The sequence below is a fragment of the Pinus tabuliformis genome, chromosome 2_1 (genome assembly GCF_031772625.1).
Source record: "Pinus tabuliformis cultivar Carrire ecotype Pingquan chromosome 2_1, CPIR1, whole genome shotgun sequence".
NCBI lineage: Eukaryota > Viridiplantae > Streptophyta > Pinopsida > Pinales > Pinaceae > Pinus > Pinus tabuliformis.
In genome coordinates this window covers 520,722,674-520,748,882 of record NC_142299.1, presented here as the reverse complement: position 1 = coordinate 520,748,882, position 26,209 = coordinate 520,722,674, and positions in this window count along the sequence as shown.

The following is a 26,209-nucleotide window of genomic DNA, read 5'->3' as shown; positions in this document are numbered from 1 at the left end:
TCTTAGCTAAAATTCTATTTCTGGATCAAATGCTCTTGGGTAATGAAAAAGAGTTGAGTTAGGGGGAGGTCTTATATTTGATGGCATTAAATAATAGGCTTGATTAAATTTGTGTGAAAATTGTTGTATTGTTTCATCTGGCTGTCTTTTTAACTAATTATATTCTTCTATGATCACAAGAAGATTGACTTTGTTTATCCATCTATCGAGGAAAATTTTGACAAACTATTGGAAATTTGAGATGCTTGAAATAGGTAAATTTTTGAAACAACTCTTTACTATACTTTGCAAAGAAAAAGCAAAAAACCTGATAATAACATCATCTTCATCAATTTCAAATAAGTCTAGATAATTTTCAAAACCTTGAATATGTTTTTGAGCAGTGATACCATTCACTCCATCAAACCTAGAGAGATACTTGTAATAATTGTTAGGGAAAACATGGAGTGTAGGAGGTAAGATGAGTGGCTGATATCTATCAGGAACTTTATGAGGTACTAAAATATGTATAGGGATTGTATGATTAGTCTTGATTGTTTGATGCTCCTCAATTGGAAAATGATCTTCATAAGAGTTAGAAGACTGATGTTCAAATCTGTAAGGAGACTTTATATCTACACTTTTCAAAGGGAAATAATTAAAATTTAATCTCAAATATTCTCTAAAATACAATATACATCAAAAAAATTTATCAATGAGAAAGAACATAATGACTTGGATAACAATCCACGTTAAAATCCTAATCTTTTCACATAGTTCCCTTAGGTTCATTCCTCTAGTGGAGTCTTGATTGTGGAATTGATTTGGAGTCACTAGGTGGATGATTTTAACCTTTGTGTGTCTGATCACTATCCACCATAATAGATCATATCTAAACCTGTAAAACAACTCTGAAGAAAATGTTAGTTTTCCACAGTGGAGTCACCACTATGTTATCACCCAATGATTTCCCAAGGTTAAAGAAGGAGCTCACTGGGGTAACCACAAACCAATATTTTAGGCTTAGGCTCTAGCCAACCTAAGTCTAGAGAGGGCTCTCTCTTTATGATTTAGCTTTGTTTTTATGGGATTTTATGCTAGTTCTTAGTGTTCATTGGGGTTTTGATTTTGAATTGAAGGTTGAGTAGTGGAATTCTCGGAGCAGATGGATAGAGCTAAGTCTTCAAGCCATTGGTCTATGGAGTCAACAAATGGATAGCATAAGTGGACCAAATCATTAAAGGGAATGTTCACAGGGTAGGCTAGCAAATAAAAAGGCAAATCTTTAGGCCTAATGGGTGAAGTAATTATAACCACGGTGAAAGGGCACTTAGGAATCCTTGGACCGAGATTAGAATGAAGAACAGAGGGTGATCGTAAACAAAGGGCAATCAAGAATCCTTTGCTATAAACCAGAGGAGAAACTACGGAAACTAAGGAGAAGTTAAGAAATCCCTATCTAAGATAGTTTAGAAGAAAACATTCAGAATGTAAAGCAGTCAAGACAGAGTGCATTCAAACAATTGCTAAAATATCATTCCTTGCTATATATTTAAATTTTAAAGAAACAAATAAGATTATGGAAAAACATAAGGAAAAACAACATTGAACATGAGAGAATACTTATTTGTATTTCGCCTTACACAAGAATCCTGTAAAATTTCTGATCTTTATTCCTTGATCTAGCAAGCCAATTCAGTCGTTGATACAATAGAACTCTTATTTGAGAGAAAAAGTCTATATAAATGTCTTGGAATCCACCCAAAATAGTTCAAATGAAGAAGTATTTATACAAATTCTAAACTGAAATATCTTGAAAAAATATCAAGATTGGTTTTACAAATATCTCAACGGTTTTACATTGATAGAACTTAAATAAAGGACCTTCAAAACTAATGAATCTATTTGGCACTATATTTATGGATAGAGGGTGAAAAAAAAGAGAAATTCGAATTTGATAGCAACTCTTAATTGATGATGAGGCTTCCAAGTCACTAACTTCATCCTTTATTTGTGCATTTTTCCCTAACAATTTTGCAAAATTAGGGTCCATTGATACCTTTGTATATCTCGATCCGAGATAGATATGCGAAAATTGAAAGATTTTTTTGTATAGAAGTATTTTTTCGAGATAAACCTCTCTCAGTTTCCAAAAATTAAGCTCCAGATGTTCACAATATTCTCTACACAAAGATGTCAAAAAAGGACGTTCCACAGTCCGAAAAATAGGCTGTGAAGACATGCGCATACTTATCTCACGTTTGGTAATACATGTGTAAAACGTGAGATAGTTTTTTGTAAATTAGACTTTTAGGAACACAAACGTCCTCCATTTTTTCAAAATTCATCTTGGATTGGCCGAAATAGTTTCTGAAAAAAGATGACTTAAACATGAAATTTCTGAAGAATATACCATTTTTGCTCTTATTTCATCTTTTAACCCTAAATTTCTTTTAACTTTTTTCACTTTTACTTTGGATAAACTTAATTGTTGCTGGTGAAAGTGTTTTTGTCTCTATTTAACCCTTACTTCCTCCATGTTTACTTTTATTGTTTACTTTTACCTCTCTATTTTTTCATCTATCTTCACTTTGACATGAATGTGTATGCTTTGTAACTGTCTTCCCTACTTTTTGTCTTCATCCTAGATGCCTTACTTGACTTGGTATTCAATTTGATACTCTTTAGCCCTGATACTCTTTGACTATTCTTTACTATGTCCTTTTACCCTCACTGTATACTTTAGGTTTTTACTGTCTATTTCAACAGTAAATCATTTAATTCCATGTTTCCTCTACTTGTCTTTTAACTGTATGTTTTAGTTTCAATCTCTATTTGAATATATTTGATAACAATCTCAGAGTAAATTGGTCTTATGAATAGTATTAATACTTCTTCTTTTTTTAGGAGTATTAATATTGTTTATCCAAGGCCGCAGTCTTTTGATCGTCTGTAAAATAAATAAATAAAATTGTTAGGAAAAGGTTGGGTTGACAGGGAGGGTCATTAATGGCCCTATCGAGCTTTATAGGTCCATGGAGTGAGTCCAAAGTTCTTTTGGGAGGTAAACCATGCTTGAATTGTTTAGCAAAGGCTTCAGGTGGTGCAGAAGGGTTACACAAGGTTTTACTGCACAAACAGGTGAAAATGAGCAAAACTAGGTTTTTGTGTTTAAACGAGTAAACGTTTGATTTTTTTTAATTTTGGCGCAAAGTGAACATCAGATGGTTTTTTCATTTAGCGAGAGGGCAGTAAGTAGTTTATTTCGCACCGCTTTTGTGGGCTTGGTGGTATTTTGGAGGGGCTGCCTAATTCCACTCATTGAATGACATGTAGCATCAGGGACCGGGGGGAAAACCACTTTTTCAGCTGGGTATCATTCGGCGAATGGGTTGGCCTGATATGGATAAGGGTTGTTGGATGTGGAGGGAGATGATTGCATAGTGATCGGGCGGGGAAGTTGCACAGAGGCTAGTGGGGGCCCGATGGGTGCTTAAGTGTGACAATATCAAGGTTAATGATGGGTTAAGGCGGGATTAAGCCATCGAGGTTATTAGCAGAGGATTTAATCGGGGTTTTGCCTAACATAATCACAGATCGATTAGTTAGTAGGTTTGGTCGGGGTTTTTAGATGAGACTAATAGTTTATAGTTAAACTAAGGTGTAGGGCTAATTAACACATAGGAGCTACATATATACAGGGAAATGGGTTTTATTATTGGGATTTAATAGAATAAAATTAGTAATTAATATGAAAAGATGAGTAGAAAAGGGAAAAATCACTAAGTAAATGCTCTTTTTGTGAATTTGATTTTTTTTCACATATTAACATTAATACTTAGGGTAATGTGTTTTGGTGGGTTTTTTATATGAAAATGCTTTATGTGAGGGGGGAAAATGCTTTTCCTAGGCAAAAGTGTTTTAGCCTCAAGAAATGAATATTATTAGGAAAATGAATGAACTGAAGGGGGGGATGAATTTTTATGAGGGGAATTTAGTACTTGATATCCATAAATCATTGAGCCAAGGGTTCGGTCCCTCCAAAATTCAGAGAAATTGTTGCGTCCCTATAATACTAGTGATTACCCCATTACTATTGTAGTTATACCCCTTATTTATATTGTTGTGCCCCTATTACCCCCATATTGTTATTTCTGTGCCCCTTAGAATCCCTCTATTGTTATTTTTGTGGCTTTATATTATTATTGTTAGGTCGGCTGGATTATATTGTGACTCCGTAGACTCCTATATATAGAAAGGAGGTTTTGTCATTTGTATCATCCAAGAATTGTTCATTTATGTAATGTAAAGGAGGTTTCCCCCTCGAAGAGGCTGAATTCTAAGGCGTTGATCTTTCTTTTCTATCTTTTCTTGAACTGGTTTCATAACATTTGGTATCAGAGCTTTGGATTCTAGGGTTTCGCTGCTCCAAACAGGTCATCGTGGAATTTTCGCTATAACTTTTTTTATGTGACGTTTCAGAAGTCGCAAAAAAAAACCCATTTGAGAAGACATCGCGCTGAACCTTGGGTTCGAATTTCAGAGCATGTTGTGCGATATGTTCGGAGATATGATCTGAGGAAGTTGGTCTTTTGGCAGACTCCTGAATTACATTCAAAACAGGTGACCTGGGGAAAATCGTCATAACTTTCTTTCTGAGCATCGGATTGAAATTTCGTAAGAAGGTATAGAAAGAGGACAGACTGTAGTTTTCTTGTATATATTTTTCAAAGTCAAAGGTCGGAACAGTGATACGTGGCACTTCATACAATTTCGCTCTATTGAACTAGTCTATAATCAGGTCACTGCGGGAGATTGTGCATAAGTCTTTCTTGGAGAATCCAATTTGGATCAGACTAGTGGCATTTGGAAGAGGACATAGAAGGATACTAAAGGTCACATTTTCAGAACTGGATGATTCGAAATTACAGAGACACATCAGATTCAATATCAGTCTTCTACAAAGTAAAAAAAAGGTGTGTAGTTTTTTTTTTTTTTTTTTGCATAAGCTTGGTTTGAAGGAATTCAAAGGGCATAGTAAAGCATTATTATCGGTAACTGATGCCCCGAGGAAATAAAATGTAAACACCTAGTAAGGAACCTGAAAGCTCTAGCATGACTCATGAATAAGAGGAAGAAATGCTACATGATATATCAAAATTACAAGAACAAGTGCAACAAATGTCACGCTCACAAAAGCTAACAGATGCTAAGATAAATGGCGTGGAATCTAAGATAAATGGTGTGGAATCTAAGATAAAGGGCATGGAAGCTAAGATGGATGATCTGAAGACAGATTTGAGGACAGATTTGAAGACAGACATGGCAGATTTGAAGACAGATTTGGCAAATTTTCTACAAGAAATACTTACTAATGGTGAAACGGTTGTAAAGGAAACTCATGATGTGAACAAAATAAATGTTAATCATGATTCCATAGACTCTAATGTTGGATCAAAGAGCCACCATGTTCCAAAAATCGATATGAGGAAGTTTGATGGCAAGGATCACGCCACATGGATATTACAGATGGAGCAGTTCTTCGATCTCAATAATGTGAAAAACACACAAAAGGTACGTATGGCAACTTTATATTTGGAACCAAATCAGTTTGTATGGTATCAATGGCTTTGCTCTCGTAAACAATTTATCACTTGGGAAATTTTTACGGAAGAATTGATAGCACATTATGAGGATACAAAAAGCAACACTTTTTTTAGCCAATTGATAAGTCTCAAACAAAAGGGTTCAATAATGGAGCACATTGAGGAGTTCCAAAAATTGAACATAAGGGTAAAAGATATTCCAGAGGAGCATAGGATTGATGTGTTCATAGGGTCTTTAAAGGATAATATCCAACATGATGTGCGCCTTTGGGAACCTGATTCATTAGAGAAGGCATTCAGGTTAGCAAGAAAAATGGAAAGCAAAATTATGGCAACTAGGAAGCATACCATTCACAACTATAAAGACGGAAGTGTTGTTGCCCATAGTCTTCCACAACCTACAAGGTTGACACCACAACAATTGCAAGAAGAGAAAAAGGGCTTTGTTACAATTGTGATAGCAAATACACAAAAGGTCATAAGTGTTCTGAGAAGAAATTATTCTACATAGATTGTGAAGAGGAAGAAGAAAAGGAGCAAGAAAGGTCAAAAGAAGAGGATATATTCCAGGAACAAAGCCTAGATGAAGAACAAATAAATCCGACCATATCTTGTAATGCATTGGCGGGAATTACCACTCCTCAAACCATCAAGATAGAAGGACAAATCAAGAAGAAAAAGGTAATAGTGTTGATTGATTCAGGAAGCACCCACAATTTTATTCATTGTAGGGTAGCAAAAGAATTGAATTGCTTCCTATATCCAGCACCAGAGTGTCAAGTGATGATTGCAAATGGAGGAACAATAAATTGTTCTGGAAAGTGCCATAATATCAAGCTATCCATGGGAGAATATGTATTGACTAGCCCAATGCTTTCCATTCCAATGGGAGGTGTTGATGTTGTACTAGGAGTCCAATGGCTACAATCCTTGGGTACAATAGCTTTTAATTTTCAAGAACTTTTCATGAAATTTTCTGTGGAAGGAAAGGAAGTTGAATTAAGGGGTATTGCAGGGAAACCAGGAAAGATAATCAGCTCTAATGGCATGACAAAGCTTCTAAAAAAGGAGCAAAGAGGTGTAATTGCACAATTATGTTCGCTAGATGTTTCCACATTGGAATCATCTATTTCTCCAGATCTCCAAAAGGTCCTGGACAATCATTCCAAGGTATTTGAGACTCCCAAAGGTCTCCCACCTATGCGTGATCATGATCATGCTATTCATCTGATTCCAGGAAGTGTTCCTCCAAACATCAGGGCGTACAGATATCCATATGTCCAAAAAAGTGAAATTGAACGTATGGTTGCAGAAATGCTAGAGGCTGGTATAATTCAACCGAGTCAAAGTTCTTTCTCAGCTCCAGTAGTATTGGTGCACAAGAAGGATGGATCATGGCGCATGTGTCTAGATTATAGGGAGCTCAACAAGCTCACTATTAAAGATAAGTTCCCCATTCCTGTCATTGATGAATTAATGGATGAATTGCATGGATCAATTTACTTCACCAAGTTGGATCTTCGTTCGGGATATCATCAAATCAGAATGAAGATTGAAGACATTCCGAAAACGGAATTTAGAACTCATGAGGGTCATTATGAATTTTTGGTCATGCCTTTTGGCCTTACCAATGCACCTTCAACATTTCAAGGTTTGATGAATTCAATTTTCAAACCATTCCTTAGAAAATTTGTGTTGGTATTTTTTGATGATATACTAATCTACAGCAAGTCTTGGAAGGATCATGTTGAACATGTTGACAAGGTGCTACAACTATTGGAGGAGAAACAATTATATGCAAAAAGATCCAAATGTTTCTTTGGAGTCCAGGAGGTGGAATATTTGGGTCATATTGTATCTCATGAAGGAGTTAAGGTAGACCCTAGCAAAATTAAAGCCATTAAGGAATGGAAAATCCCCACATCCATAAAGCATCTGCGAGGATTTCTTGGGTTGACAGGGTATTATCGCAAGTTCGTTAAGAATTATGGGAGAATAGCAGCACCTCTAACAACATTATTGAAGAAAGATTCATTTTCATGGACTCCGGAAGCAACAAAGGCCTTTAAACATCTTAAAGAGGCAATGTGCCAAGCACCGGTCTTAGCTACACCGGACTTCACAAAAACCTTTATTGTGGAATGTGATGCTTCAGGAAATGGAATTGGTGTTGTTCTAATGCAAGATGAAAGACCCATTGCTTTTGAAAGTTGTCCAATCAAGGGAAAGTTTTTAAGAAAAGCTATTTATGAGAAGGAAATGTTGGCAATACTCCATGCACTTAAGAAATGGCGACCCTACCTAATGGGAAGACACTTCAAGGTAAAAACGGATCATGATAGCCTTAAATACTTTTTAGAACAAAGATTATCCTCTGAAGAGCAACAAAAGTGGGTCACAAAGATGTTGGGTTATGACTTTGAAATCATCTACAAAAAAGGGAAGCAAAATGTGGTGGCAGATGCACTCTCAAGAAAGGATGAGGATATGGAAGCATTGTTGTGTGCCATTTCTATTATCCAACCAGATTGGATAAACGAAGCAAAGGAGGAATGGAAGAATGACGAAGAAGTGTGGGCACTTATTCGAAAGCTACAACAAGATTCCAGTACTTCTGATACATTTAGCTGGCAAAATGATTCGCTATGGTACAAAGATCGCTTATACCTCTGTAAGAATTCCCAGCTAAAACAAAAGATTCTTATGGAATTGCACACTTCTCCCTTAGGAGGGCACTCAGGATTTTTAAAAACTTACCACAGGGTTAAGAAGGAATTTTTTTGCGATGGCCTTAAATCAGATATTCAAAAGTTTGTGGCGGAATGTTTGGTTTTCCAACAAAATAAAGTTGAAACAATTAAGACACCGGGTCTATTACAACCTTTATCCATTCCAAACCAACATTGGGAGGAGGTTTCAATGGATTTTATCACAGGTTTACCCAAGTCTGAGGGAAAGAGTGTCATCATGGTGGTAGTTGACAGACTTACCAAGTATGCACACTTTTTTGCATTATCACATCCATTTAAAGCTAGTACAGTTTCTACTGCATTTATGGAAACAATTCAAAAGCTACATGGAAATCCAAAGATTATTGTAAGTGACAGAGATCCCATTTTCACTGGAAATTTTTGGACAGAATTATTTTCTTGTCTTGGTACTCAGTTATCTCATAGCTCATCTTATCATCCTCAATCTGATGGGCAAACTGAGATAGTAAACAAATGTTTGGAAGGATATCTTCGTTGCTTTGTATCTGATAAACAGACACAATGGGTCAAATGGTTGCCTCTGGCTGAATGGTTGTATAACACTTCCTTCCATACAACAACAAAAATGACCCCATTTATGGCACTTTATGGGTACCAACCACCATCAATCACATCATATTTGAGAGAAAATTCTAAGGTTCAGGCAGTGGAACATCACATCGAACATCAACAACAAGTCCTCCAACTCTTAAAGGATAACCTCATGTTGGCACAAAATAGAATGAAACAACAGGTAGATCAACATCGCAGTGAAAGAAGTTTTGATGTAGGTGATTGGGTATTCCTATGGCTACAACCATATAAGAAAATGTCCCTAAAGCAAGCTAAGAAGGATAATAAATTATCACCAAAGTATTATGGTCCGTACAAGGTGTTGGAAAAGATTGGTACTATGGCATACAAATTGGAGCTTCCTGCAGCTTCTCGATTGCACCCAGTTTTCCATGTTGCATGTTTAAAGAAGGTTATAGGCGACAAGCTCCCAATTCAAACAATATTGCCAGAACTTGACGAGGAAGGAAAAATTATATTGGAACCAGAAGCAGTCACAGAAACAAGAACTCGAAATCTACGAAATCGATCAATTTCAGAGTATCTTATCAAGTGGAAGAACTTATCCGCTGAAGATTCCACATGGGAGGATGAGAATTTTATGCAGAAGTATCCAAAACTACTCAAGCGTTGAGGACAACACTTTTTTGAAGGAGAGGGGCATGTTGGGTCCCTATAATACTAGTGATTACCCCATTACTATTGTAGTTATACCCCTTATTTATATTGTTGTGCCCCTATTACCCCCATATTGTTATTTTTGTGCCCCTTAGAATCCCTCTTTTGTTATTTTTGTGGCTTTATATTATTATTGTTAGGTCGGCTGGATTATATTGTGACTCCTTAGACTCCTATATATAGAAAGGAGGTTTTGTCATTTGTATCATCCAAGAATTGTTCATTTATGTAATGTAAAGGAGGTTTCCCCCTCAAAGAGGCTGAATTCTAAGCAGGGAAAATTTTAAGAACCCCCCATAAATTTATAAATATAATAAATGGGCGAATCTCCATGGTATATAGGAAAAATGGAAGGCGATTTTATCAATAATATAATATGTATATATAATTTTTTGGCGAATCTCTCACAGGCATGGCGAATATTTTACTCAATTATAAAATCTTGTAAGATCTTGGCGAGTCTTTCACTAAATAATAAAACTTTGTAAAGTCCTAGTGAATCTTAGCATAGACTACATGCTGGTTTAATTCCCCCATTTAAATAGGCTACATTCCAGGTGAATACCATGGGTCAATACCATGTGCCATTTTGGTTAATACCATGGGTCAATACCATGTGCCATTTTTATTTTTATTAATTCTAATATTAGGGTTAATAATGGTTTTTTGCATGGTATTAATAAAAATCTAGTCCATGGTATTTGTCCCATAGTATTTTGGCCATAGGTTTCACCTAAACATAACCCATTTTTTGAGTGTTCGTAAATATAAGGTGACTTATGAAGTAAATATAAAAAAATGTTTTATTTGTTTACCGTACCTCTCGCTTATTTATATTTTTATTAATTTACCATACCTCTTTTACAAATATGGTATTTGGCCCATAGGATTCACTTAAATAAAACCTCTTTCTTGAGCCTTCATAAATAGAACGAGGGTTATGGACTAAATATAAAAAGAGGTTTTATTTATTTACGATACGTCTAGTTTATTTATATTTTTATTTATTTACCATACCTTTTGAGTAAGTATAAAAAGACGTTTTATTTATTTACCATACCTCCACTTTACTTATATTTTTATTTGTTTACACCCTTACATGTATTAAGGTGACTTATGGAGTAAATATAAAAAATGTTTTATTTATTTACCATACCTCTCATTTATTTATATTTTTATAAATTTTCCATACCTCTTTTATAAATATGGTATTTGGCCCATAGGATTCACTTAAATAAAACCTATTCTTGAAAATGGGCGAATGGATTCACTTAAATAAAACCTATTCTTGAAAATGGGCGAATGGAAGGTTGTAAGTCCTAATTTCAAGGGCTAAATTTACCTTTTTTACCCTCTCCCTTAAAATAAGGTGGGCTATTTGAGGTGATTTGTAAAAATGTACTATGATACAAAATATTCGCCCACTAAAAATTTAAAACCCCTTAATTTCGCCAAAGGGAGAACATTCGCCCCTAAAATTATCCTTGATTCTAAGGCGTTGATCTTTCTTTTCTATCTTTTCTTGAGCTGGTTTCATAACAGAAATTCTCTAAGCCCCTTTGACTTGAGCATTTTGAACTTTATTATGGGAAAATAGTCAAGTAAAAGGTGAAATGAATGGAGGAAGTTAATTAATTGACTTTTAGATCCACTTGCATGCTTGATTGTTCATTCATATCTAGAACATATGATGGAAAATGATAAATATGCTTTTGTCTAACCAATCATCATACTTCTGCAACTTTTCTTCTACTTACCCATCTACTTTTCCTACAATTTTTTCTTCACTTTATTAGGGTGCATTTAGGCTAGCAAACCCTTTTCAATTTTTTCTTTTAAAGCAAGAAACTATCTAATTCTAACCTTATATCATCGAAGGGCTCATATTAAATTGATGATATCCTTTTATTTACTCTACCTATCTAATGATCTGCCAATATTAAATAGTTTGGTCAGATTTTATTCTCTAACTATCAACATGAAATTTAAAGCATGGCATAATCAAGTTTAATTACCATGGATTGTGGCATGAATAACAAACTACACACAAACATTATTATGCATAAAATTAAATAGTAGTGCCATTTTGACTTGCACATTTTCATGGTCTTTTGTCTTTGGGGTTCATATTTTTCACTTTTTTGGACCTTTTCTTATTCTTTTTGTCCTTTGATTTTTCTTTTAGGACATACCCTTTTTTCATTTTTTTATTTTAAAATATGGAAAACATTTGTAGAAAGCAAAGGTATGTACATATTAAAAGGCTTAGCCTTAGCGATTCAAAATTATGACTCCTATTGGTATAGGAACCTAACAATGGATCCATTTGGGGATGACATTTCCTTGTGGAATGTCAAGGACACTGTTGACTAGTAGCCTAATCCATTGGGCCAATCCCACACATGTATATGCTCTGTTATATAATCTTTGTGACTAAAACTTTTGAACTAAAAATACACCCTTTTCTGCAAACTAAAATCTGATCTAACATAAAGTTGCTGCTAAAAACTGAATTAATTCAAACTAAAATCCTACCTACTTACTCTAATCAGCTTTTTGACTACTAGTTAGGTAAAATGAAACAACCAATGCAACCACTCAAGCATCATATACATTGGTATATTTTGCTACTTAGGCTTGTTTGTGATTAAAATTGAGGTTCTAAAGCCAAATATAACCTTGTCAACAAATGAGAAGATAAGGAAATACTTGCTTTCCTTTGCAGGCTCTAAAAATTGTACAAAAGGATCTTCCAAAATATATACACTATTGTTCAACTGATTTAAGCAACTACACACTTGTTCTGGATGGCTTCCATGCCATGAAACTAAAATATAAATCTTATCTTTAACACCTCGCAGACTTTCAGATGAGCTTTGTGATGATACTTCTACTGGTTGTAATGTCTATCTGGTGAAGCCTTTATCATCTTGATTTTGACTCTCATAGTATGTTAATGGAGAAAAATTCTGATTGCACTCATGATCCAACCTATCAGCTACTAGACTATAAACAAACTTGGAAGGATTGCTGCAACTTATTGCACACAAGTTTGAATGGAACTTCATAGGTTTCTACAAGCTGCTCATCCTTTTCTTTAGAGATGTTATACCACATTTCCTTTAAAAACTGAAATGATTCAAAACAAAGAGGCAAAGAAGCTTCACTTATTTCCAAATTTTATGCACTTTCTTCTTCACTTTCATAGCAGATATGGGTAAAATGATCACTATTTTCAAGCTGCTGAAACTGAATTTCCTTATTCCCCAAACTAGCTTCTAATTGCTCTGTAAAGTTAGTTTGGATTTGAAGAACATAATTATCATCATACTAATCATATTTGGGCAAATCATCAAAAGAAGTAATGTCATCAAACATACACATTAGATCAAGATATTTCTCCTCCACATATTGCTTTATGAATCTATCTTCTGATCTATGGTAGTTGGAATTAGTAGGAATTTGTTCGTGATTCTCAATCTCTTCTTGTTGTGGAATAAATATGTCATGGCGATTTTCAGCAAAAAAATCATCTTTCATGGTGATCTTCTGCATCCTTTCCTCTGTTTTCTTCATCAAAATGTCGAGTTTTTCCTCTCCACTGTTGTTTTCCTTTGCTTCTACTCTCAACTTTTCTCTTCTAATTTGCACATTAACTTCTACATCTACTGCAATGTTCTGCATCTGTTCCATTGTTGAGGGGTTTCTTTCTCTTAGCTGAAATTCTATCTTTGTATCAAATGCTCTTGCGTAATTCAAAATAGATGAATCAAGGAGAGGTCTTATATTTGATGGCATTAAATAATAGGCTTGATTAAATCTGTCATAAAATTGTTGTATTGTTTCATCTGGTTGTCTTTTTAACTGATTATAGTCTTCTATGATCACAAGAAGATTGACTTTGATTATCCATCTATCAAGGAAAATTTTGACAAATTGTTGGAAATTTGAGAAGCTTGAAATAGGTAAATTTTTGAACCAACTCTTTAATCTACTTTGCAAAGAAAGAGAAAAAAACCTGATAATAACATCATCTTCATCAATTTCAAATAACTCTAGATAATTCTCAAAACCTTGAATATGTTTTTGAGCAGTGATACCATTCTCTCCATCAAACCTAGGGAGATACTTGTAATAATTGTTAGGCAAAGCATGGAGTGTAGGAGGTAAGATGAGTGGTTGATATCTATCAGGAACCTTATGAGGTACTCGAATATGTACAGGGATTGTATGATTAGTCTTGATTGTTTGATGCTCCTCAATTGGAAAATGATCTTCATAAGAGTTAAAAGATCGTTGTTCAAATGTGTAAGGAGACTTTATACCTACAATTTTCAAAGGGAAATAATAAGAAATTAATCTAAAATCTTCTCTAACATACAATATACATTGAAAAACTTTATCAATGACAAGGAACATAATGTCTTGGATAACAATCCAAGCTAAAAGCTTGACCTTTTCACATAGTTCTTTCAGGTTCATTCCTCCAGTGGAGGCTTGATTGTGGAATTGATTTGGAGTCGCTAGGTGGATGATTTTAACCTTTGCGTGTCTAATCACTGTCCACCATCATAGATCAGATCTAAACTTGTAAAACAGTTCTGAAGAAAATGTTAGTTTTCCCCAGTGGAGTCGCCACTATATTATCACCTAGTAATTTCCCAAGGTTAAAGAAGGAGCTCACCGGGGTAACCACGAACTAATCTTTTAGGCTTAAGCTCTAGCCAACCTAAGTCCAGAGAGGGCTCTCTCTTTATGATTTAGTTTATGGGATTTTAAGCTAGTTCTTAGTGTTCATTGGGGTTTTGTTTTTGAATTGAAGGTTGGGTGGTGGAATTCTTGGAGCAGATGGATAGAGCTAGGTCTTCAAGCCATTGGGCTATGGAGTCAACAAATGGATAACATAACTGGACCAAATCACTAAAGAGAATGTTCACAAGGTAGGCTAGCAAAGCAAAAGGTAAATCTTTAGGCCTAATGGCTGAAGTGATTCTAACTAGGCTGAAAGGGCACTTAAGAATCCTTGGACATGGACCAGGATCAAAATGAATAACAGAGGGTGATTATGAATGAAGAGAAATTAATAATCCTTTTCTATAGACCAGAGGAGAAACTATGGAAGCTAAGGAGCAGTTAGGAATTCTCTAGCTAAGATAGTTTAGAAGAAAACATTCAGAATGTAAAGCAGTCAAGACAGAGTGCATTCAAGCAATTGTTGAAATATCATTCCTTGCTATACATTTAGATTTAAAAAAAAAACAAATAAAATTATGGAAAAACATAAGGAAAAATAACATTGAACATGAGAGAATACTTATTTGTATTTCGCTTTACACAAGAATCCTATAAAATATCTAATCTTTATTCCTTGATCCAGCAAGCCAATCCAATCATTGATACAATAGAACTATGATTTGAGAGAAAAAAGTTTATAGAAATGGCTTGGAATCCACCCAAATACTTCAAATGAAGAAGTATTTATACAAATTCTAAACTGAAATATCTTGAAAATATATCAAGATTGGTTTTACAAATATCTCAAACTGTTTTACATTAATAGAACCTAAATAAAGGACACTCAAAACTAATGAATCTATTTGGCACTATATTTATGGATTGAGGGTGAAAAACAAGAGAAAATCGAATTTGACAACAACTCTTAATTGATGATGAGGCTTCCAAGTCACTAACTGCATCCTTTCTTTGTGCATTCTTCCCCAGTAATTCTACAAAATTAGGGTCCATTGATATCTTTTCATATCTCAATCCGAGATAGATATGTAAAATGTGAAAGAGGTTTTTGTAGATAAGTACGTTTTCTAGATAAAAGTGTTTCAAAGTCCCAAAATTGAGCTCCATCTATTCACACTATTCTCTGCAAAAAGATGTCAAAAACAAGACTTTACATAGTCCGAAAAATAGGTTGTGAAGACATGCACTTATCTCATGTTTGGTAATACCTGTGTAAAACGTGAGATAGGTTTTTGTAGATTAGCCTTTTAGGAACACACACCTCCTCCAGTTTCTCAAAATTCGTCTTGGATTGGCCGAACTAGTTTCTAAAAAACTATGACTTAAACAGGAAATTTCTGAAGAATGTACCATTTCTGCTCTTATTTCATCTTTTAACCTTAAATTGTTTTTCATTGTTTTTCACTCTTACTTTGGATAAACTTCATTGTTGCTAGTGAAAGTGTTTTCATCTCTATTTAACTCTTACTTCCTCCATGTTTAGTTTGACTATTTACTTTCATTGTTTACTTTTAGCACTATGTTTTTTCATCTATCTTCACTTTGACATGAATCTGTATTGATTGTAACTTTCTTCCTTGCTATTTGTCTTCATGCTAGCTGCTTTACTTGACTAGGTCTTCAATCTGATACTCTTTAACCCTGATATACTTTGACTATTCTTTACTGTGTCCTTTTACCTTCACTGTATATTTTAGGTTTTTACTGTCTATTTCAACAGTAAATCATTTAATTTCATGTTTCCTTTGCTTGTTTTTTAACTGTATGTTTTATTTTCCATCTCTGTTTGAATAGATTTGATAACAATCTCAGAATAAACAGGTCTTATGACTAGTATTAAGATTGTTTATCCAAGGCTGTGGTATTTTGATCAGCTGTAAAATAAAAAAAATTGTTAGGAAAATGTTGGGTTGACAGGGAGGGTCATTAATGGCTCTATTAAGCTTTATAGGTCTACGAAGTGAGTCAAAAGTGCTTTCGAGAGGTAAACCATGCTTGAATTGGTTAGCAAAGGCTTCAGGTGGCGCAGAAGGGTTACACAAGGTTTTACTGCACAAACAGGCGAAAACAAGCAAATGGATAAACATTTGATTTTTTTGAATTTTGGCACAAAGTGAACAATAGACAGTTTTGTCATTTAGCGAGAGGGTGGTAAGCAGTTTATTTCACACCACTTTTATGGGCTTGGTGGTATTTTGGATGGGCTACCCAATTCCACTCATTGAATGACATGTAGCATCGAGGGCTGGGCGGAAAACCACTTTTTCTGGTGGGTATCATTCGACGGATGGGTTGGACCGATATGGATAAGGGTTGTCGGATGTGGAGGGAGACAATCGCATGGTGATCGAGCGAGAAAGCTGCATGGATGCTAGTGGGGGTCCCAGCGGGCACTTAAGTGCGGTGAGATCGGGGTTAATGATGGGTTAAGGTGGGATTAAGCCATCGAGGTGATTAGAGGAGGATTTAATCAGGGTTTTGCCTAACATAATTGCAGATCAATTAGTTAGTAGGTTTGGTCAAGGTTTTTAGGTGAGACTAATAGTTTATAGTTAAACTAGGGTGTAGGGTTAATTAACACATAGGAACTATATATATATATACATGCAAATGGATTTTATTTTTGGGATTTAATATAATAAAATTAGTAATTAATATGAAAAGATGAGCGGAAAAGGGAAAAATCACTAACTAAATGCTCTTTCTGTGAATTTGATTTTTTTTCACATATTAACATTGATACTTAGGGTAATGTGTTTTGGTGCATTTTTTATATGAAAATGCTTTATGTGGGGGGGGGGGGGGGAATTCTTTTCCTCACAAAAGTGTTTAACCTCAGGAAAGCAATATTATTAGGAAAATGAATGAACTGAAGGGGGCGTGAATTTTTATGAGGGAAATTTAGTACTTGATATCCATAAATCATTGAGCCGAGGGTCCGGTCCCTCCAAAAGTTAGAGAAATTCTCTAAGCCTCTTTGACTTGAGCATTTTGAACTTTATTATGGGAAATTAGTCAAGTAAAAGGTGAAATGAATGGAGGAAGTTAATTAATTAACTTTGAGATCCATTTGCATGCTTGATTGTTCATTCATATCTAGAAAATATGATAGAAAATGATAAATATGCTTTTGTCTAATCAATCATCATACTTTTGCAACATTTCTCCTACTTACCCATCTACTTTTCCTACCATTTTTTCTTCACTTTATTAGGGTGCATTTAGGCTAGCAAAACCTTGTCAATCTTCTTCTTTTAAAGCAGGAAACTATCTAATTCTAACCTTATATCATCCAAGGGCTCATATTAAACTGATGAGCTCCTTTTATTTACTCTACCTATCTAATTATCTGCCAATATTAAACAGTTTGGTCAGATTTTATTCTCTAACTATCAACATGAAATTTAAAGCATGGCATAATCAAGATTAAATAGTTTGATTACCATCGATTATGGCATGAATAACAAACTGCACACAATCATTATTATGCATAAAATTAAATAGTAGTGGCATTTTGACTTGCACACTTTCATGGCCTTTTGTTTTTTGGGTTCATATTTTTCACTTTTTTTGATCTTTTCTTACTCTTTTTTTCCTTTGGTTTTTTTAGGACATACCCTCTTTTCATTTTTTGATTTTTCAATATGGAAAAAATTTGCAGAAAGAAAAGCTATGTACATATTACAAGGCTTAACCTTAGCCATTCAAAATTATGACTCCTATTGGTATAGGAACCTACTACCAGCAATTTTGGCAGATCCACTTCCAAAGAATACATTTCCTTCCTTTTTGTTCAATGAGACAGACTTCCTTTTGTCCACTTGTCATATGTATAGAGCACCCACTATCCATAAACCAATGATTTTCACCAATGTGAGCACATAGAGCTAGGCCACATTTATCTGTGTTGGGATTCTCATTTTTTGCTTTTCTTTTTTTGAGGGGGCAATTTTTTTCATCATGTCCATAATCATTACACAATGAGAAAATTGGATCAAATTTGGCCAAGGGATCAAAAGAGTTGTAGGTCTTGATTTGTCCTTGCCCTTTGATACCATATGGTTTATTTGTTTGATCCTTCAATTTTGGTGTTTCATTCTTATGGGCCATGCAATGTTTAGCTTGATGACCAAAATTTTTACAATAAAAACAATGCCCAAAAAAGATAGTTTTGTACCTATTGTAATAGCCATAATTTGAATCAACATTCTTCATTGGAGTTACTCTCTCTTCATTCTTTGGATTTGAGATGAGCCTCTAAGGAAATAATCTTTCTTCTTTTGGGTTGCTGGAAAGTATGTCAGCATAGCTTTTCGCATTATTCCTAGTACTTGATGATTCTCCTTTAAAACCTATCCCAGATTTGTCATGTTGATATTTTTTATTATTTAGGATAATGTCAAGTATTTCAGAGCTTTCCCAAACTTTTTTGACTTTCTCCAATTCCTTCCTCAGAGATACTATTTCGACTTCACATCCTTCACAAATTTCTTCCTTTTCTTTTAGCTTATTTTTCAAGAGGACTTCCCTTCTTTTTGTTTCCTCATTTTCTACCTTGAGAGAGATGATTTTATTTCGTAATTTCTCATTTTCTTCAATGGAACTCATTAAAAATTCATCTACATTTCCTTCTAGACCTGAATCATATTTATTTGTGAATTCCATGAATAATATTTCTTGGCTTGCAGCATGGTCATTTTCTTCATCTAATTCATCATTACCTCCTTTACGGTGAGGGAACTAATTAGTTGGTTTCTTTTTTATGACTACAAATTCATCTTCATCAAACTCATCTTGCTTAGAGAAGAAATTATTCTTATTAAACCCTTTCTTTTTGTATATCATCCTTTTAGAATTTTCCTCACCATCATTATTATGCTTAAGAGGACATTTTGCAGCATAATGACCTATTCTTCCACATTTGAAACAAATAAGAGGGTACTTACCTTTTAGCTTAGATCCTTTCTTTAGTCGTCATACAAATTGCGCCAATTCTGATTCAACATCGAAGTCATCACTACTAGTATTCCATTCTTTCCCCTTTTTTGATTTTGACACCTTGAATGTTACATCTTTGGAACTTGGGCTTCATTTTCTCATCTCATAGGAAATGAGGATTCCATGACGTTCATCCATCTTGAGAGTCTCTAGGTCCTTCATTTCTTTTATAGCACTTACTTTGGAGTCAAATCTGTCTAGGAGAGATCTTAAGACCTTTTGAACAATAGTGCTTTCTTCAATGTTTTCTCCCAATCCTTTAAGAGAGTTGACTACTTTAGCTACTCAGAGAAAGTATGATGCAATATCTTCTTCATCATCCATTTTGAGACTTTCAAATTGTCTTCTATTAGTTTGAAGCTTTGCCTTCTTAAATTTGGAGTCCCCATCGTATAAGCTAATTAGCTTATCCCATACTTCTTTCACCGAGTCACAATTCATGACTTTTGTGAATTCAGAATCACTAATTCCACTAGTGATGGAATTTAAGGCTTTTGCATTTGCAATGTAAGATTTCCTTTCGTCTTGATCTATTGAAAGAGTGGAAGGAGTTATGTACTTATTTAAAACTGAATGCAAACTTCAAGTCCAAGGGATATTAAGTAGTAGGATATTCTTTTTTTTTTCCAAAAACCAAAAGTTGTGCCATTGAATAGAGCAGATCTTCCTGATACTTCTTGATTTCTCATTGTGACTAAGAATCCTTCTTCTAGCTGTTAGGCTAATATGAAGAAGCCCGCTCTAATACCAATTGTTGGAAATACTGAGAGGAGGGGGGTGAATCAGTATTTTCTTTAAATTGTGATTACTACCATTTTAATTCTTCACAATTTAAATAGAGAAATGTATAAGTATAATTTTATTGAATCAAATAATAAATACAATATAAATGTGTTCCAAGCTCTAACTTGGTTTTTATGAGGCTCTAACCTCTAGGTCTTCGACCGTATCTTATCAAGGCACCAACCTTGGATTTAGAAGCACCAACTCCAAGGACACTAATCCTTCCAATTCAGGCATCAACCCCAAGGGCTCAAACCCTATCTTTCAAGATGAATCAAGTGAAAAGATTGTCCTCCCACTCTATCTTAGTCTTGCTTCTTAGTTCGGCCTTCGTCTTCTATATCACCTTCTAAGTCAGCCAAACCTTTGACTTTATCTTATTCCATTAGACCTTTCGGCTTCATCTTCTTCCACTAAACCTTTCGGCTTGCTTCTTTCAACTGTTCCTTCGGCTTCCTCTATCTCTTCAAGTTCACGAGTTGTGAACTTCTTTATGTTCTATTTGTGTGCCAAAGGTAGATACTCAGAACTGAAGTGTTTTAACTCATTTTTATGCGAGTTTCACCAATGACCAAAGGACACATCTAGCAAGGAGGCCGACTTGTATATCAAAAATATATATGAAAGAGTCCTTTATCCATAGACTTGATTATTCATGGAAATCCATATAACAGTTGTTATACCCACATGGAGGTTCGACATTCCACGTCATTACCTTTAAACGCAATCACAACTTCATGAAAAAATCAGAGTTATTCCTTTAATCTCTCAAATGAACATTGGTCCCACCTGAATGCACAAGACTAGACCCCAAATAAAATTAAACCTGTGTCCATAAACTTCTTGAGTCCACTCAGTCCCAAGTCTTATCGGATTAATTCTCCACCGTTGATCTCATCATTAATCTGATGGTTGTTGATCCACCCAATCAACAAACCCAATCGTCAATCCTCCACTGTTTGATCAAGGCATGCAGGATCCAATGGTTCACAACGATATCGACCGAGGAACTTGCGCAACACTTAACTACCTTTACAGAGCTGATAAGGATTATAAATCCTTGATCTATAAAAGTTCGAGTCCATTTTTAGATTTAACGTCCGATCACTTTATGACCCGACATCCATTGGATATATGAGGTCATCAAATCTACGGCCTACGGGTCTTCAACTAGCACACGGGTTAAAAACAGAGATCGACGGCTAGGATTTGAAGATGAGATCGACGTAAGCGTTAACTATGATGTAAGCATTCGAACATCCGTACACTCCTATAACTTTGTTTATGCTCCTCCGCTATTTTCTTCCTTTCGGGTCTTCTTGGGCATATATTATATGTGATACTTCTGATGTGGCTCCTTCGATGTTTTCTTCTGTACTCCTTCGTTATCGTTGTTTGCTCTTTGTTCTTTCTATAACTCTTACCCTTGGGCATATGCAATAACCTGCTTCTCTTGCTCCGATGACTTGCTTCATCTTACTCTTTGGCTTCACAATGGCTTCTCCTCTTTGGCTTCTTGCTCCTATTGCTTCATGGATCTACTGCTTCTATTCTGTCGATATATATATATATATATATATCAAACTTTCATCACTATGGTGAAACCCTGGGCAATCATGTATCAAAGAATTTTCCATCACAAACATTGCTATATTGACATCAATGACAACCTATATTAACAGGAATGCTAGCTATATGAATCTCCTTTAATGTGGACCAACGTACAAATGAAAATAATTTAGATATGACATGTCATAGGTCTTCGGGGAAGTCATGTTTCACACACCCACAAACGAGTAGAAGATAATGACACTACAAAGTATACACATACACAAATTAATTTTTTTTTATACCATGGCATAAAAATAATAACAAATAATAGAATTATTTTTTTGACATACGTACTCCTAAAGGTTCAAATGGTCATCTAGTTTAAACCCTGACAAATGGTCTTCCACACTAAAGTAGAGTTATAGTGAAGGCCCATATAAATATGACACCCTTGGACCCATTATAGCTTCCATTTCCAAATAAATATCATCTTTCTTTAAATACAAGGGACAACACCTTCTTTGAAAGACCAAGAAGGAACAACCTCTCCTCTATTTTCTTGTCTTAGCCAATGTTTCTTTTTTATCTTTCAAGAAATAAGATTTCTCTTAATAGCCAATGTGCCATTTCCATTCAATGATATTTGCCTCCATAAATAAGATGAAACATTTTTAAATATATTCATGGGATCTAGTAAGTGGGCAATCTTAATATGCTCCCAATATGGGAGATCATAAAAGAAAGATTCCCTTTTCATCCTAATGGAAAATTTCAGAATATAGGTTTTGATATTTTTTTATCATCAAACATAGGATCCCTATTTGAATCAAAAATTTATGTAATCTCCTTCTGCTTCTCTCTCACATATTCTCTAAGCCATTCAGTTGGTTTCATTATTGCAGGCCTTTGGGTTCTCTCTGGTTTACCATTGAAATTAGATGTTACTCTTGAATCTGTAAGGGTGTTCTTCTAGGAGGAATACCTTGGAGTAGTCATACATTGGCTTCCTTTTGGTGGTTGAACCACCTAGCCTTTATAGAAGTTCCACATCATTTACATCCATGATACCCTTTTGTTACAAGACTCTCCAAATTATTGTATACAAGACACATTAGCGATAATGAGGATCATAAAATTGCAACAAATTAATTTAATATGCAAAAAAATATTTTTATGTATATAAACAAATCAATAAACATGTAATTTACTATAAAAACTCCTAAACCTAGTTAATAGGGTGTGGTTTAAAATCATATTCCATATAACGTAAAACTCCTCTCTATTGTGATTGTTATTGATATATTGTATACTTGTATCCCTTCCCGTAATTCCTTCAATTCATCTAATAGTGGTTGTAAGTAGACATCCTTGTGGATAATAATATGGATAAGATTCGTGTTCATGGATACAGTAAGACCATTTCCCTACGGATAATAATTAGTTGAATGTTTCAATATGATACCATTTTCCAATGAAAAATCATAGAGTCTTAATGATTAAAAATATGTTTCATTGCCAAAAACAAGTGACATAGGAACATCGAACCTAGAAATGATGTTATGTTGTAGAAAGCTAATGACTTCCTGATTGTTCACCTATTTGAATGGAACTTCTTCTATCCACCGTGTGAAGTAATCTGTAATAGTTAAGATGTAGTGGTGTTTCTTTGACGAGTGCGGGAAAATTTTCCCAATAATGTCCAAGGGCCACTATTAAAAAGGTTCCTCCAATACAATGGGCTGTAGTGGGGTTGTTGACTTCTTGTTTCTCTCGGCACACCTTTGACAGACTAGACACTTGTGAGCATAAGCATGTGCATCTATGTAATGATCCAAAGTAGAAGTTTACATAGCTAACAAAGACATGAAACAATTACAACACAGAAATTTACTCTGTAAACAAACATGTAAACATAAATTTGTTAGAAAACCAAATTGGACAATTTTTATTATTTATAAATGTTGGAGTACAATATGAGGTGGAAGGAGTGCACCTGGGCTTACAAAAGGCAAGCTGCATGGCTCAGGTGGATTATAAAATAGTTCCTAGCTGTTGTAATCATTGTTGCCTCCAAAATATTGTGTTGTCCCCTGAAAACTACTCTTCTAGCTAACTTACAGGTCTGATTTAGCCCCTAAAAACAACCCAAAAATTTCTTTAAATTTGGGGATGCACTCCTCTCCAAAAACACAGGAAAACCTAGAAAGGTTTTTCCCTAATTTTGACTTGCCAAATTTGACCCCTTGGGGATTGTTCTAGTTTTTCTACACTGCTCGCTGACTTGGCCCATTGATTTAGCCCCTCAAAACTACCCAAAAAATTCTATAAACTTAAGGCTATGATCCTTGTCAAAAACCCAGAAACGAGGAAGGTTTTTTCTTGGTTTTGACTTGCCAACTTCGACCCCTTGGGGATTAGCCCTCCTCCAACACTAGTGCTCACTGCCTGCAGCTGAAACTATTGTAACTTTTTGCTATAATACTGCAAACCACCCCAAAAATGACTCCTAATAATCTCTCCACAACCCATAAATCCACCTGCTAAACCTCCAACCAAGATATTCCTCTCTAGTGACTGAACAGTCCAGAGTGGGGATGACGTAGTCCCTCCAACCTACAATTCAAATTGGGTGTATGGATGGATCTACTGCTGCAAATTCTCCTCAAGAAGATCGCGATTCTATGTGGGCAATGGAAGCCCTCCTAGGGTGGCACTCAAAGTCCACCAAAGAGAGGGGTGAGCTTCACTCTGTGGGAAGTTCTTATGTTGAACAACACTCTGTAGTTTAGCTAAATAGCCAAAGCAACAATGAATTTCTTCAAATTATCAAAAGCCCACAAATTCTACTCACTTCCTCCTATTTATTCTTGCTCCCTTGGGCCCCACATGGATCCCATCAAATATTTTTATCCCCCACTTAGAAAAATCGAGTTGCCTCTGAGGGGTGTGTATTTTGGATGGGTGAGTGACCCCCACAATCCACTAAAAGGCACATCGACCCCCTTTCTCCTAATTTTTTCCATCAAAATTGAATTAAGCCAAAAATAACAAAATTGCCAAAAAGGGTTTCTCCTCACCTTGGGAAAACAATTAGGAAGGGACATTACAATCTCTGAATAGTGAAAACCAACCCACATAACCTTATGCATTGTAGTGTTTCCTAGAAAGTGCCACCGCGCTAGTCCATCATGGAGATAACGCAATACCTTTTTGAATCATGCACCTCCAAACACCTATGTAGTTTTCCGTTGTGGTGCCTTTTGAATAACACCCCATGGACCAACTGATAGGATAATTATTTAAGTATCAGTTCCCTATTACGTTGTGTGGAAAAGTGAGATGGAATTGTATCGTGCTTAAGGTATTTGTGCACATCCATGTACCAAGAGTTTGTGCTCTTAGTGGGGGAGTCTCTCTCAACGTTATACATCTCAATTTATTACTCCCATCTTGAAATCTCCACTTCTTCCTCTTTCACATTTATTTATTCTGATGCTAATTGACAAAGACCATGGCCCTTGATCGTGTGAACTGGCTTGCTTTCTAGATCATACTCTTGTAACCTGGTCCTCCAGTTTTCTCTCCTTTCACCCATCTCTTGTTGAACAAACAATGATCTAACTATTGGGTGTAGGAAGAAAATAACACAATGGTTATTCAATAGATAGGGCCTAAAATTATTTACTTCCTTATATATTGTATAAGCACGTTTGCTTGTGGCGGGGTAGTTAAGCTCTGGTCCTTGCAGACTTGTGCTCATGAAGGAGATAGGCCACTCATTGTTCAATTCATCCTTCTAAGTGAGAGAACAAGGGACATATTAGAAGCAAAAGTGTAGAGCAAGAAATATTTACCAAAGTCTGGGTTGTACAATGCAGGTGCTTCTATTATAACCTGCTTAATGTAGGTTTTAACACTGTATGTAAATTACTTTCAGACAAATTCTAAAAAAAAATAATGACCAAAATACAAAAAAAATAGACAGATATTTCCTCCGCATCCCAAAACCGAGACTACTAGATTGATTTTTCATTATATTCCTTCAATGTTACAACAAATATATATACATGTCAAAGCATTCATAAACCCCAATCCATTAACCCTAGATTAGAACATAACCATAATTCCCTTGACCGGATCTACAAAATACTATGGGCAGAAAACCATCATGCTCAAAACCATGTGTGAAACCCATGCACAAAACCATAGGTATGTCCACCTAATATAGGGTCCAAAAGAAAAATCTCGGGGCACTGCCCCGAACCCCATATAAGGGGACTACCACCCCCTATGACCCCCATGTTTCATCTAACACAATTAACAGGGGGAGCTATCGCCCCCCCACACATGCGAATAGTCATGGAAATAATATAACACACAGCCAACATTCTCCCACGTGTTGTTTTCTTTTCCACACAGGGGGTCATAGGAGAGCTTAATCATTGGTCCATCTCTGCAATGCCTATTGTTTCTCTACACCAAGAAAACTTCACAATTCTCGCAGACTTCATCAATGCATCTACACCATTCTTCAAAGTG